This window comes from Cibotium barometz, chromosome 29 (assembly GCF_041138505.1).
Source record: "Cibotium barometz isolate CiBa-2024 chromosome 29, ASM4113850v1, whole genome shotgun sequence".
Classification (NCBI taxonomy): Eukaryota; Viridiplantae; Streptophyta; class Polypodiopsida; order Cyatheales; family Cibotiaceae; genus Cibotium; species Cibotium barometz.
This window is the reverse complement of record NC_141074.1, coordinates 25,465,321-25,481,637: the sequence shown is the minus strand read 5'-3', so window position 1 is coordinate 25,481,637 and position 16,317 is coordinate 25,465,321.

Below are 16,317 nucleotides of genomic sequence, written 5' to 3'. Positions count from 1 at the left end.
ATCATTTGACTTGAATTTGGCCCAAACTTTGACCATGAACTGTTCTCACAGTTTGCGTGTGACCCATCTCGGACCAACTTGCTAATTTTAGAAGATGCTATTTTTGGTAAGTGATCTATTCTCAACTAAATTCGGTTATTAATAAAGACATGAGATCTTACAATCCCTTATACCATTGGCATGCTTTTGGAAGTTGCCTATCAACATCTGCTATTTTTAGGCATAGTAAAGCACTCGACTCCCTGCGCTAATTGGGTACTCTTGGCTCACATTATTCACTCCCTTGGATGTAAAATTTAGGGTCGACGACCAATTCTTCCAGATGCGCATTCGCTTTGTCATGTGCATTGAAATATGTCTATCATGCCACTGTCGTGGCCATGCATGCGTACTCTTAATCCATTATTAGGCCAAGCCCCAAGCGAAAAATAGAGAGACTATGCCGCATACTCATTTTCTTTACTCATCATCAGTGCTACACAGTAGTTTTGACTCGCATCTCTGGCGTTATGTACCTTTCTTTAGATGTGCTTCTTGAAGAACTTGGGGGTCTTCCTACTAGTAGCTAGTGGCAATGATCACTCCCTCTGGCAAGTTTTCCTATGCAATGTGGGTTGCCAAGGGAGCGCCGATCTTGATAGCATTGAACTTCAGCTACCTATCTTGAAAAAATAATCTTTCCTCATATTTTTTCACTGATTGTCTCTCACACACAATTCTTGTTGTTGTTTGATAGCCTCTCTAGTCCAATGAGAGAAGAACACGCATTGTGCGAATTACGGCCATCCTCTAGAGCATCTCATCTCGTGAGAGAGGAGCTTTTGCATCTGACACACTCCCATCTAGTAGTGTGAGAGAAGAAACACACATTGTGCAAATTTTGGCCATCCTCTCCTCTCATCCCCTGAGAGAACCTGCATGTGCTCTATAAAAGAACACTCTCATCTAGTGAGTGTGTGTGTGTATGTTTGTGTGAGAGAAAGCCTTCACGATCCTAACGTGAAGAAGAGAGCTAGGTGGATTTCGCCATTAACTTGGCAAGTCGTCATCCAGCTTGAAGCACGTGTTGGAACATTGCTTGAAGCACGTGTGGAAAGGTTGGTGCCATCATTTTTCTTGTGCTTATCATTTTTGAGGAAAATCGTGAAATTTTACAAATTAATAAGAGAAAGTGTTTGCCATCACTACACAAGTACATAAAGTCAAACAAACCAACCGTTTTAGCCATGGATAATAACAACTAATATTGCACCCGCGCGTTGCTGCGGCCGACCAAGGTTCCAGAAAAGAACTATTCCCTCTCTACAACCATCTCTCTCTCTCTCTCTCTCTCTCTCTCTCTCTCTCTCTCACACACACACACACACACACACACACATGCCCTCTCCCTCTCTCTGTCACATACACACGCTCTCAAATGTTGAAACTCTCTCTCTCTCTCTCTCTCTCACATGCACACACATATACACATCTGCTCTCTCTCTCTCTCTCTCTCTCTCTCTCACACACACACACACACACACACACACACACATGCACACACTCCCTCTCTCTTCTTACACTCTCCCACACATAGAAGCGCTCTCTCTCTCTCTCTCTCTCTTTCTCTCTCTCTCTCTCTCTCACGCATTCTTCTTGTTGTTTGATAGCCTCTCTAGTCCAATGAGAGAACACGCATTGTGCGAATTTCGGCCATCCTCTAGAGCATCTCATCTCGTGAGAGAGGAGCTTTTGCATCTGACACACTCCCATCTAGTAGTGTGAGAGAAGAAACAAACATTGTGCAAATTTTGGCCATCCTCTCCTCTCATCCCCTGAGAGAACCTGCATGTGCTCTATAGAAGAACACTCTCATCTAGTGAGTGAGTGTGTGTATGTTTGTGTGAGAGAGAGCCTTCACGATCCTAACGTGAAGAAGAGAGCTAGGTGGATTTCGCCATTAACTTGGCAAGTCGTCATCCAGCTTGAAGCACGTGTTGAACATTGCTTGAAGCACGTGTGGAAAGGTTGGTGCCATCATTTTTCTTGTGCTTATCATTTTTGAGGAAAATCGTGAAATTTTACAAATTAATAAGAGAAAGTGTTTGCCATCACTACACAAGTACATAAAGTCAAACAAACCAACCGTTTTAGCCATGGATAATAACAATTAAAGACCACTTCTTGAGAGTGCCAAACTTGGAAATTCTCAATCAAAATCAAATGGAGGACATTCTCAAAGCTACAAACACTTCAAACACTTCGCGAAAATGCCTAATGCCAAGACAAACCAAGAGAAACTCCAATCAAAAAATGCTTTTGATTATCTAATAAATAGAGAATTCAAACCCCAGAATAAAAAATACCAAGTAAGCGGTCAGTACCAAATGAAATGGCCTTCCTTAGTGTGCGTGTGTGTGTGTGTGTGTGTGTGTGTGTGTGTGTGTGTGTGTGTGTGTAGGCTAAGAGCCTTAACAATGACGGTAAATCGATCAACAGGGCATTTTATTTCTTAATATGTGTCACTTCGTGACAACACTCTCCATGTGGTTCATGTGTCGGTCAATTATTGGATGGTCTAAACGGTTGTTCACATGTATTAGTGTCTATGACACATGCACATGCACATAGGACATGGGTCTGGCCCACTCTTAAAAGAGAAAATGTATGAATATAATTATTTTTCCATTTTCATCACATCATGTTATATAAACACAATTGTTATGTAAACACAATTGTCATATAAACATCATGTTATTTTCACCACATCATGTTATATAAACACAATTGTTTTTCCCTTTTTATCACACCAAACTCTCTCTATCATCAAACTTTGTTTATGTCGTAGTATGTATGCATGTCAAACCCATATGCATGCTTAACCTTCTATGACGAACCTGAAGATTTCTTTTTCTCCCGTGGTACATCAACGTATTTGAAAACCTTGAAAAAATAAACAAAGAAACAAAATACTATTTTTTTGCATATATATATATATATATATATATATATATATATATATATATATATATACACATGTATATTGATACATACATACATACAAACATACATACACACACACGCACATACATTCTTTTTATATTTTTTATATAATAAATATAAATGTACATATTATGTACATATTATGATATGTTTATAATATAAATTTATGATATGTATATTTTTTATATAATAAATATAAATGTACATATTATGATATGTTTATAATATAAATTTATGATATGTATATTTATATAATAAATATATATATTAATTCTCTCTCTCTCTCTCTCTCTCTCTCTCTCTCTCTAGACCATAGATATATATATACACATCATATTATTTATAATATATATATATATATTCATATATATATATATATATAAAAGCTTGAATATCTTGATTTTATCCATAACATCTACATAATATTATAACCTCTCTCTCTCTCTCTCTCTCTCTCTCTCTCTCTCTCTCTTATTAGATTTACTGTAATTTAAACGCATTATGCTCCTTTTATGATAAATATATGTATTTATTATATAATATATATATATTTTTTATTATATAATAACTCTATAAACATAAACATATTTATTATATAATACATATATATATATATTTCTAAACTTATTATGAATCCACTATAAAAAAATATTTATGATATATTATATACATATTTATTATATAAATATATATTTTTAGTACATATTAAACACATAGTATTATATTAAATTATTATTATTATATAACTAGGTTATCATATTAAATTTTTACTTTTAATATAATTTATATTTACCTACATAATAAATATATAAGTTTATATTTACTATACATTGATTATATTAAATATATTTATTTATTTTATAGTAATCAAATACTTATTATATAAACATATATTTATTTACATTATATTTATATGTATATTAATATATATATATATATATATATATTCATGTATATAAACATACATACATATATACATACATACACGCATGCAAGCACGCGCACACACACACACACACACACACACACACATACATGCATACATACACACATACATACATACATATACATATATATTTGTATATGTATGTATGTATGTGTGTATGTATGCATGTATGTATGTGTGTGTGTGTGTGTGTATCTTTTATTATACTTAATATATATATTTATTTATATATATGTGTGTGTGTGCGTGTGTAATATAAATATATATATCTTTTTATAATAAATATTTAATTATTATGAAATAAATATATTTAATATAAAACACACACACACACACACATATGCACACACATATATATTATAAATATATATGTATTTAAATAATAAACATAAAAAGTATGTATATATATATATATATATATATATGTATGTATGTATGTATGTGTATGTATGTGTGTGTGTGTGTATTTAAATATTCTCTCTCTCTCTCTCTCTCTCTCTATGTATGTATGTATGTATGTGTGTATATATGTATGTATGTATGCATGTGTATGTATATGTGTGTGTGTGTGTGTGTATTTTTATAATAAAAAACATTCTTTTAGGCATTATTTTATGCATAAAAATCAATAATGATAAAAGTAACACTTTTATAATAAAAAAATTTCTTTTATGCATCCTTTTATGCATAAAAATCAATAATGATAAAAGTAACACTTTTGTAATAAAAATTTTCTTTTATGCATAAAAATCTATTTTGATGAAAGTAACACTTTCATAATAAAAAAAATATTCTTTTATGCATAAAAATTCATTTTGATGAAAGTAACACTTTCATAATAATTTTTTTTCCCTTTTATGCATAAAAATCCATTTTGATGAAAGTAACTTTTTCATAATTAAAAAATTATTCTTTTATGCATAAAAATCCATTTTGATGAAAGTAACTTTTTCATAATTAAAAAATTATTCTTTTATGCATAAAAATCCATTTTGATGAAAGTAACATTTTCATAATAAAAAAAGTTATTCTTTTATGCTTAAAAATCTATTTTGATGAAAGTAACACTTTCATTAAAAAACAATTATTCTTTTATACATAAAAATCCATTTTGATGAAAGTAACACTTTCATTAAAAAAATTATTCTTTTATGCATAAAAATCTATTTTGATGAAAGTAACACTTTCATAATAATAATAAAAATTATTCTTTTATGTATATAAAAAATAATAATAATCAATATGCATGAACATGATACTTTTAGAGTATAGAAATGATAGGGATTACTCTTTTTAGCATAATAAAAGATAATACTTATTTCCAAAAATTTTGCCATAACCTCCTTTGTATGGCTGACCATTTTTCAAAATTTTCTACTTAATTTGTCTTAAAATTTTAACTCTAATTGATTTAAAGTAATCTAGACTAATCAAAATTCACTTATAAAAGAGAAAACATTATAAAAAGTTTAATTCTAACAATTATCACTCAACTAGGATAAAGAAGGGTTGATTCTAAGAAGAGAGAGGGAAAAAGCCTTTCGATCAAGGCATAGCGTCCATTTAAAACTAATCATTTACCAATATTCATGGGAATTAGTCATAGGATTAAGAGAACTCTTATCTTGATATAAAAATTCTTTTATGCATCATTTTTTGCATAAAAATCGATATAAGTGAAAGTAACACTCACAATAAATAAAAAATTCTTTTATGCATCCTTTTATGCAAAAAATTCAATTATGATAAAAGTAACTCTTTTATAATAAATAAAAATTTCTTTTATGCATCCTTTTATGCATAAAAATCAATAATGATAAAAGTAACACTTTTATAATAAAAAAAGTTCTTTTATGCATCCTTTTATGCATAAAAATCAATAATGATAAAAGTAACACTTTTATAATAAAAATTTTCTTTTATGTATCCTTTTATGCATAAAAATCAATAATGATAAAAGTAACACTTTTATAATAAAAGCTTTCTTTTATGCATCCTTTTATGCATAAAAATAAATAATAATAAAAGTAACACTTTTATAATAAAAATTTTCTTTTATGCACCCTTTTATGCATAAAAATCAATAATGATAAAAGCAACACTTTTATAATAAAAAAATTTCTTTTATGCATCCTTTTATGCATAAAAAATAATAATGATAAAAGTAACACTTTTAATAAAAAATTTCTTTTATGCATAAAAATTCATTTTGATGAAAGTAACACTTTCATAATAAAAAATTTTATTCTTTTATGCATAAAAATCCATTTTTGATGAAAGTAACACTTTCATAATAAAAAAATTATTCTTTTATGCATAAAAACCCATTTTTGATGAAAGTAACACTTTCATAATAAAAAAATTATTCTTTTATGCATAAAAATCTATTTTGATGAAAGTAACATTTTCATAATAAAAAAAGTTATTCTTTTATGCATAAAAATCTATTTTGATGAAAGTAACACTTTCATAATAAAAAAAAAATTATTCTTTTATGCATATAAAAAATAATAATAATCAATATGCATGAAAATGACACTTTTAGAGAATAGAAATGATAGGAATTACTCTTTTAGCATAATAAAAGATAATACTTATTTCCAAAAATTTTGCCATAACCTCCTTTGTATGGCTGACCATTTTTTAAAATTTTCTACTTAATTTGTCTTAAAATTTTAACTCTAATTGATTTAAAGTAATCTAGACTAATCAAAATTCACTTATGAAAGAGAAAACATTATAAAAAGTTTAATTCCAACAATTATCACTTAACTAGGATAAAGAAGGGTTGATTCTAAGAAGAGAGAGGGGAAAAGCCTTTCGATCAAGGCATAGCGTCCATTTCTCACTTCAAACAATCATAAAAATTAGAAAAGCATAAAAATCAATAAAGAAAATTACAAGATCTCTACTTACATAATTTCTGGGAGCTTTCCTTTAGCTGAATATTCAGAATCTGAATATTCTCTCTCTCTAGGTCAAAAATAGGTAGAAACAAGATCTTTTATGTTTCCGAAGAGGGATTTGGTTACAGGGGGGAAGATGTTGGACATCTTGAGAGGCTGGGGAGGAATGTTACATTCCCCGCCAGCTGTTGCAACCGAACTTCCCTTAGAAAACACATATACCAAATGCTCCCTCCAGCATACTGGCGTAAGACAGTCTTTTAAGAAAATAGGGTTTCTATACAAGTTTTCCGTTTTGATTTTCTTTTGAATACAATGAGTATATCTTAATTCCGTATCCAAGACTTCTAGATCATGGGACTGGATTCTCAAGCAGAATTCCTCGAATTTTGAATTCTTAATCCTTAGATCAAAATCAAAGGTCTCAACTTAGTTTCAGATTCGGTGGGTGATTTGAGTACAGATTCAGGAACTGGTCACATCATCATTTCTTGAAACTGACGAAGGAATTACGTCTTGGTCAAAGTCTGATTCAGGTTTTGAGTCTGGAACGGTTCTTCTTGAAAATGCTAATATTTCAATTGCTACTTTACTAAATTTAAAACTAATCATTTATCAATATTCATGGGAATTAGTCATAGGATTAAGAGAACTCTTATCTTGATATAAAAATTCTTTTATGCATCTTTTTTTTTGCATAAAAATCGATATTAGTGAAAGTAACACTTTCACAATAAAAAAAATACTTTTATGCATCCTTTAATGCATAAAAATCAATAATGATGAAAGTAACTCTTTTATAATAAATAGAAATTTCTTTTATGCATCCTTTTATGCATAAAAATCAATAATTATAAAAGTAACACTTTTATAATAAAAAATTTCTTTTATGCATAAAAATCAATAACGATAAAAGTAACACTTTTATAATAAAAATTTTCTTTTATGCATCCTTTTATGCATAAAAATCAATAATGATAAAAGTAACACTTTTATAATAAAAATTTTCTTTTATGCATCCTTTTATGCATAAAAATCAATAATGATAAAAGTAACATTTTTATAATAAAAAAAATTCTTTTATGCATAAAAATTAATAATGATAAAAGTAACACTTTTATAATAAAAAAATTCTTTTAGGCATTATTTTATGCATAAAAATCAATAATGATAAAAGTAACACTTTTATAATAAAAAAATTTCTTTTATGCATAAAAATCAATAATGATAAAAGTAACACTTTTATAATAAAAATTTCTTTTATGCATAAAAATCCATTTTGATGAAAGTAACACTTTCATAATAAAAAAATTATTCTTTTATGCATAAAAATCCATTTTTTATGAAAGTAACACTTTCATAATAAAAAAATATTCTTTTATGCATAAAAATTCATTTTGATGAAAGTAACACTTTCATAATAATTTTTTTTCTTTTATGCATAAAAATCCATTTTGATGAAAGTAACTTTTTCATAATTAAAAAATTATTCTTTTATGCATAAAAATCCATTTTGATGAAAGTAACATTTTCATAATAAAAAAAGTTATTCTTTTATGCTTAAAAATCTATTTTGATGAAAGTAACACTTTCATTAAAAAACAATTATTCTTTTATGCATAAAAATCCATTTTGATGAAAGTAACACTTTCATTAAAAAAATTATTCTTTTATGCATAAAAATCTTGTAAGAAAGCATTATGGGCCCAAGGCCATGGACAACTAGTAAGTAGGTGTGAACTCTTGGGTGGAGTATAAATACCAATGTAAATGGGATTATGGCTTATTCATGATAATGTTATTTGTTCCAAGAATCAATGGTGAGCTTCTCCCGTGAGATGCTAAGTGGTGACTCCTTCATGAGCCACTCCCTTGGTGAGGGACTAACCCACCCCTGTTACTTTCTTTCATTGGTATCAGAGCACATGATTTTTAATTTTTCTTTTCTTCTTCTCATTTCGTGAAATTTCTGCTTCATTTGATTCATGGGGGAAGGGGATATGGCTAAGGTAGAGTTTGTGGTTCAAATCTGAGCACATGGACCTATTTTTTTTGAATGAGTGGACCAAATTGGGAAAAATTTCTAATCTTGATTAGCAGTTGTTAATCAAAAACGTTTTTTTGTTTGGGAGCTTTCTTGCAAACCCTAGCCATGGAATCTCAACATGAGCAAAGGGCATTGAGTCTCTCATGTATCTAGCAATGTTTTATGAAGTATTTCACCTATTTTCCATGAGCAATGGGGCTCCCAATGTGGCTGAAAATCACTACCAAAGCTGCCCACGTTTTTCACCAAAGTGACCCTAATCTTCATCTCCTTCAACAAATTCAAGCATTAAGGCTTCCCGGGTGACATTGGTGAGTTGCTCCATCACTTCATTACAATTTTGAAGCATTCTTTCAAGCTATGGAGTGAATTAGGGTTTTATTACACATAAAATCCTAATTTTCAGAAATTGGACTTTAATCATGGCCATTCATGCTGCTCTTTATGCATTATGAATGCTTGAATGCTACACATAGCCATTCAATGCTATGCCTTGCATATTGGCATAAGTAAGCATAGCTTTTGGCACATTTGGGGGATTGAATAAAATGTTTTGGGTTGGAAGCCGCTTTTTGGTGACCCCGTTTTCCATTGCCGGTTGCACGTTTTTGGTCATAACTCTCTCATACGAACTCCGTTTTTGGAGTTCTAGTACTCAAAACGACCGGCTCGTCGTCCTCTTCGAGACGAGCTATAGGTCTTGAGGTGCAGGATTCAGCAAGTGCTCTCTGTTTTCACTTTTGTACTGGATTTTCTAGTCCCGAGCGGGAACTCGCGCCCAGAACGCGACCCGAGATCACCGCTTCGTGACACTTGGATGTTGTTGATGTATGTGGAAATGTATTGACATTGCCATGAGTGGATGTGATGAAGGAAGCACTATGAACCATGTATTATGATATGAATGAGCATGAGTCATGCTATAAATCAATTGTAAGTCAACTCTACTCATTCATTTGAGCTTGTAACCACATTCCACTCACGATTGTACCCCACTTTATTCCTAGAATCTAAAATGAAGTAAGGGTACCTTGGCATTTGGAGGAGAGGCCAAGGGGAGAATGTCTTGAATCTTCCTTGCCGTTAGTGCCGGGTAACGCGGTAAGGAAGAGGATTAGGTACTTGGTGGTAAAGAAATGGCCTCAACCTTCACCTTGGAAGTAAACTTGGTGAAGGGGTGAGAAGTGCTTGGCCGAGAGATCGGCAAGCATCGACGCGCTTCATCGACCACTTCATTCGACTTGAGCAAACAAGCAAATCCTCTACATCGACTTCTTATGCAAAAGGACAAAATTGATGCCATAAGGTCACATGCTCAGATGGAAAAATGATTGAGGATTGATTTGCTTACAGTGGTCAAATGCATAAGGATTTTAATACTTGATTGAGATGCTTTGATTTGATTGAGATTTGGTGCAAAAAGAGGGGAGACCATGGCAAAATTTTTGCAAAATTTACCTACTTGCAGCCAGGACAAATCCTTGAATTTCTAGGGTTTTTCAAAAGCTTTTCAAATCTGTCCTAAAAGCCCTTCAATCTACCCGAAAACCTCTTTCAAACAAGCTAAAGATCACTCAAATCGGAGTAGTATTGAGCGGTCAAAGTCAAGAGTTGACTTTCAGCTAGAACAATTGACTGGTCAAAGGCTGTTGACTTTTTCAAATCTATTTTTGGGGATCCTTACTCGTCTCGTCAAGAGCTTCGCATCGATATAAAGATCACCCAAATCGGATAAGAATTGAGCGGTTAACATCAAGAGTTGACTTTCAACCGGTATAGTTGACTGGTCAAAGGCTGTTGACTTTTTCAGATCTGTTTTTGGGGATTCTTATTCGTCTCATCAAGAGCTTCGCATCGATATAAAGATCACCCAAATCGGATACCGTTTGAATAGAGGAAAAAAAAATCAAGTAAGTGGTCTTTGCAAGGAGGATCAATTACGCGCATGGAAATGACTAGAGGAGGTCAAAACAAGGGAGCCCGGAATGAAAATGATCAAAGACAACCGGAAGCAATGATGGCAACGAGTTCATCAACGAGGAATGAAGAAAGTTCAACCATAAAAGCACCATCTCTAGATGAATCTCAACCAGTGGAAATGCCTCAATCTTTGGGAACTACTCCGCTAACAGTGGACATGATGTTAATGGCTATGGAGAGTATGTTTCAAAGGATTGAAAATAACCAAACAAATCGGCAACAACAATTTGGTGAACACCTCATGGAACGGTTCGACAAGCGACACCACTACTACCTGGATGACGTGATGCAAAGAGGGTTAAAAGACTTGGAGAAAGCCATAAGTGCATTGGCTCCTCTCAAGCTCAACCAAGAAGCCGATATGAATGCAATGGATGGTGTACATTATGATGCCAAACATGATGGAAAGCCTTCTATGCCAGAAGAGAACAAAGTAAGACAAATGATGCCACCTCAAATGATGCCACATTCTTCTTACATGGACAAGGGCAAGAGACCTATGGGTGATGCTTCTTATGAGAGATCCAATGCCAGTATTCCAAAAACTTCATCCTTTATGCAAGATGCAAGAAGAGGGTATGAACAAAAGGGATTTAAAGATGCAGGTGATTTGCAAAAAGATGAGCAAATGCATAGACACTTGGGTGAAGGAAGAGGATTTGATGATCCAAGAGCACGGCAGAGGGGTTCAAGAATGCATGGCGATTTTGACAATGCTGTGAAGGACAAAATCATATTTAATAAGTTCAAAGGAGAATCAAATTCTATCGAAAACTTTGAAGAGTGGGCAAACAAGATGGATCTCTACTTCGAAATCAGCCCAAGGAGCGAGATTGCCAAAGTCTACTTCGCCTCACTTCATCTTGAAGGTTTTGCTCACACTTGGTGGAGGAGGAAGCAATCTCATGGTTATGTCATCACTACTTGGGAAGAATTCAAGAATGACATGGCAGAAGAGTTTACTTCTCGCATGCAAAGGGACAATCACATTGTGGAATGGGACAAGCTAGAGCAAATCACTACCGTGAAGGAATATTCTCATAAGTTTCTAAAGCTTCTATTATACTTGGACGACTTTGATGAGCATTATCTTGTTGTCAAGTATATAAGGGGCTTGAAAGCTCCTATTGGTGGTGATGTCAAGTCTCATGAACCCGCCACTTTGAAGAAGGCAATGATGCTTGCAGAAATTCATGAAGAGAAGTACTTGACAAAGTGGGCTAGCAAAGGGAATATCAAAGGGGAAGTGATCACAAGGACTGACATGGGTTCTCATGCAAACACAAGACCTAATCTTCCAAGATTTCCTACCGTGTATGGTAGAGGGTCTAATAGACTTCCATTTAAACCACCATTTATGTCCAACAAAGCTACATACAATGAGTCCAAGCCAGCAAATGGGGGTTCAAAAAGCAAGGTTATCAAGGAGGACCGTTTGCATGAAATGAGGCTCAAAGGTCTATGTTTCAAATTTGGAGAAAAATGGAACAAGGACCACTTCAAATCCAAGGATATGTCCATAAGCTACATTATCACTGAGGACAATGCTAATCATGAGGAGGAGGAATTCCTTGAATGCAATGATGCCTTAGAATGGGGAGATCCTCATGAGGGTGGAGGTTCTCATGATGATGGTTTTGATGAAGAAAATCCCGAGTTTCCTTTTGATCCGGGTGGGAAACTAAAGTTTGCTCATGACAAAATGGATGATGGGATGCCTCTATGCGTGTGGAATGAAAACAATAGTGCACATACTACCTTGTGTACAATCTCTCATGATGCTTATGCGGGAAGTAAGGGTGCCAACACATTGAGATTGAAGATCAAGGTGAATGGGAGAATGGCATATGCACTCATTGATACTGGAAGCACGCATAGTTTTGTCAATAAAAGGTCTTTGAACACTCTCAAAATGCAACCAACTTCTTTACCAAACAAGCACATGGTGCAAGTGGCCAATGGTGATTCAATGGGTTGCAATATGAAGTGTCAAAGTATAGAATTGGAGTTGTCCAAGAGCTACTCTTGCAAAGTTGATCTTTTGGTGATTGAGTTGGGACCAATTGACATAGTACTTGGATGTGATTGGCTGTCCACTTTGAACTCTTTTACCATGAACTTACAGAAAAGTTTCATGAGTTTTGTGCATCATGGAGGGGTTATTACATTGAATGGAATGCAAGGGTCCAAGCTCTTCATGATCAATGCTACTCAAATGAAGAAAGAGTTCAAGAAAGAGGGCTATGTTTATGTACTACAGCTTTGCAAAGAGGAAGATAATAGCAAAAAGGATTGCATCGAAAATGTGGACATGGTTAAGCTACTCAAGGATTATGAAGATGTGTTTACCATGCCAAAATCAATGCCGCCAAAGAGGAGTGTTGATCACGCTATTGATTTGGAACCAAATGCCAAACCAATCAACAAGCCTCCCTATCGTTTGTCAAAGGTTGAAAAGGAAGAGGTGGCAAAGCAAGTCAAAGAACTCATTGACATGGGATGGGTTGAACCAAGTCAATCTCCTTTTGCTTCTCCGGTGCTACTTGTGAAGAAAAAGGATGGTACTTTTCGCACGTGCATTGATTACCGTGATTTGAATAAGATCACCATCAAAAATCGTTTTCCAATACCAAGGGTGGATGATCTTTTGGATGAGTTGAAGGGTGCCACATGCTTTTCAAAGATTGATTTGCGTTCCGGATACCATCAAATAAGGATGAAAAGTGGTGATGAGTTCAAAACAGCATTTCGTACAGAAAGGGGTCTTTACCAATTCATGGTTATGTCGTTTGGATTATGCAATGCACCGGCAACTTTTCAAGCATTGATGAACAAAGTGCTTCAACCTTTCCTCTACAAGTTTGTATTGGTCTTTTTCGACGACATACTTATCTATAGCAAACATGAGGAAGTGCATTTGAAGCACGTGAAAGAGGTTTTGGAGGTCTTGAGGCAAAACAAGTTGTATGTTAAGGAGACAAAATGTACCTTCATGGCACATGAGGTGGAATATTTGGGTCACATTGTGAGTAAGGATGGCATTTGTGTGGATCCAAAGAAAGTGGAATGTATTAGGAATTGGCCGGTTCCTTCAAACACTACTCAATTAAGGGATTTTTGGGGTTATCTTCATTCTATAGGCGCTTTATTGTCCACTATGCAGAAATTGCAGCCCCAATGACGGACAAATTGAAGAAGGAAACCTTCTTTTGGGATGCCATTGCCAACAAAAGCTTTGAAGATATGAAGAAGATGCTCACATCAGCACCTATTTTGGTATGTCCAGACTTCACCAAACCTTTCACAATAAGGGCGGATGCAAGTGGAAGAGGGATTGGTGCGGTACTTTACCAAGACCATGGAGTCATTGCTTATGAAAGTAGAAAGCTGAATGACAAAGAAAGAGAACTCCATGTGTATGAGCAAGAGATAATTGCTATACTCCATGCTATCAAGAAATGGCACCATTACTTATATGGGAGTCATTTTTATGTGAGAAGTGATCATAGGGTGCTGAAGTATTTCCTCACACAACCCAATTTGTCTCCTAAGCAAAGAAGGTGGGTAGCAACACTACAAAACTATGATTTTGAAATCACATACACAAAGGGCAAAGAAAATGTGGTTGCCGATTCCTTGTCTCGTATGTGGGCCTGCTCATTGTATGCTATTTCTGAGGTGCATAAAGATTGGATCATGGAGATACAAGAAGAGTACTTGTTTGATGAACAAACCTCACAAATAGTGCAGAAATTACAGCAAGGTGTATGTGAAGAGTTACCCCATTATGAGCTGAAAAATGGTCTCCTCTACTACAAAGGAAAAGTCTACTTGGTTCCTACTTCATCATTTATCAAGAAGATCATGGAAGAGATGCATTGTACTCCTATGGCTGGTCATTTGGGTGTCTACAAAACCTTTGATGCAATAAGGAAAAGTTTCTTTTGGAAGGGGATGTGGAAGAGCATTCATGCTTATGTAAGTGGGTGCCGGTCATGTCAATTGAATAAGGATCCTACACATAAACCGGGAGGTTTGCTTTAGCCACCATTGCCCATTCCCGAAGGCAAATGGAGTCATATATCAATGGATTTCATTACTAACCTTCCGCGCACAAAGAAAGGGTGGGATAGCTTGTATGTTGTGGTGGATAGATTGACCAAAGTGGCCCATTTCATTCCTTCCAAGGTCACATATTCAGCCCAAAATGGTGCCAAGCAATTTGTTGATGGGGTTTTCAAGTTGCATGGTATGCTGTCACAAATTGTGAGTGATCGCGATGTCAAATTCATGAGCACTTTTTGGAGAACATTGTTTGAATATATAGGAACCAAGCTTACTCCAAGCACCGCCTATCATCCCGAAACCGATGGTCAAACAGAAAGAGTAAACAAATGGGTGGAAACATATCTACGCCACTATTATCATGATACTCAAAGCACATGGGATGATTGGTTACCTTTGGTTGAGTTTGCTTACAACTCAACATATCATGTGAGCATTGGCATGTCACCCTTTGAGGCTTTATACGGTTACAAGGTCAATTTGCCTATGTTGGTGGGTACATATGAGACTTCTAACCATAATGCTAAGGAGGAAGCTGAAAGGATGCAAGCTTTGTTGCAACAATGCAAAAGTAATTTGAAGGTTGCACAAGAGAAAATGAGACAATATGCCAATGTTCATCGAAGACCATTGGAATTCAAACTGGGAGATTGGGTTCTTTTGAGAATACCAAAGTCAAGATATGCGTCTTTGAAGGGAAGCACCAACACCAAACTAGCTCATCGCTATTATGGTCCTTATCAAGTGATACGAAGAGTTGGGGAGGTTGCATATCAACTCTTACTTCCATCTACAACAAAGATTCATGATGTGTTTCATGTCTCTCACTTGAAAGGATATGTGGGTATGATCGATCAAATGGTTGATGAGTTACCTCCAATGAATGAAGAGGGAATGATTGAATACATTCCAGAAGCTATCTTGGGTACAAGGAAAAAGGTACTTCGCACTCGTACCTTGGTGGAGTATCTTGTTCAATGGAAAGGTTTACCTAAGGAAGAAGCTTTATGGCAACCTATTTCAGCATTGGAGGGATATGAAGCATTGATAGAGCAATATGGGTTGGTGTAAATTCAGCCACATGGAACATTCTTCTCCGAATTTGGGGTATTCATTTGAGGTTTCGAGGACGAAACCATTGGGGACGGGATGGTTTGTAAGAAAGCATTATGGGCCCAAGGCCATGGACAACTAGTAAGTAGGTGTGAACTCTTGGGTGGAGTATAAATACCAATGTAAATGGGATTATGGCTCATTCATGATAATGTTATTTGTTCCAAGAATCAATGGTGAGCTTCTCCCGTGAGATGCTAAGTGGTGACTCCTTCATGAGCCACTCCCTTGGTGAGGGACTAACCCACCCCTGTTACTTTCTTTCAAATCTATTTTGA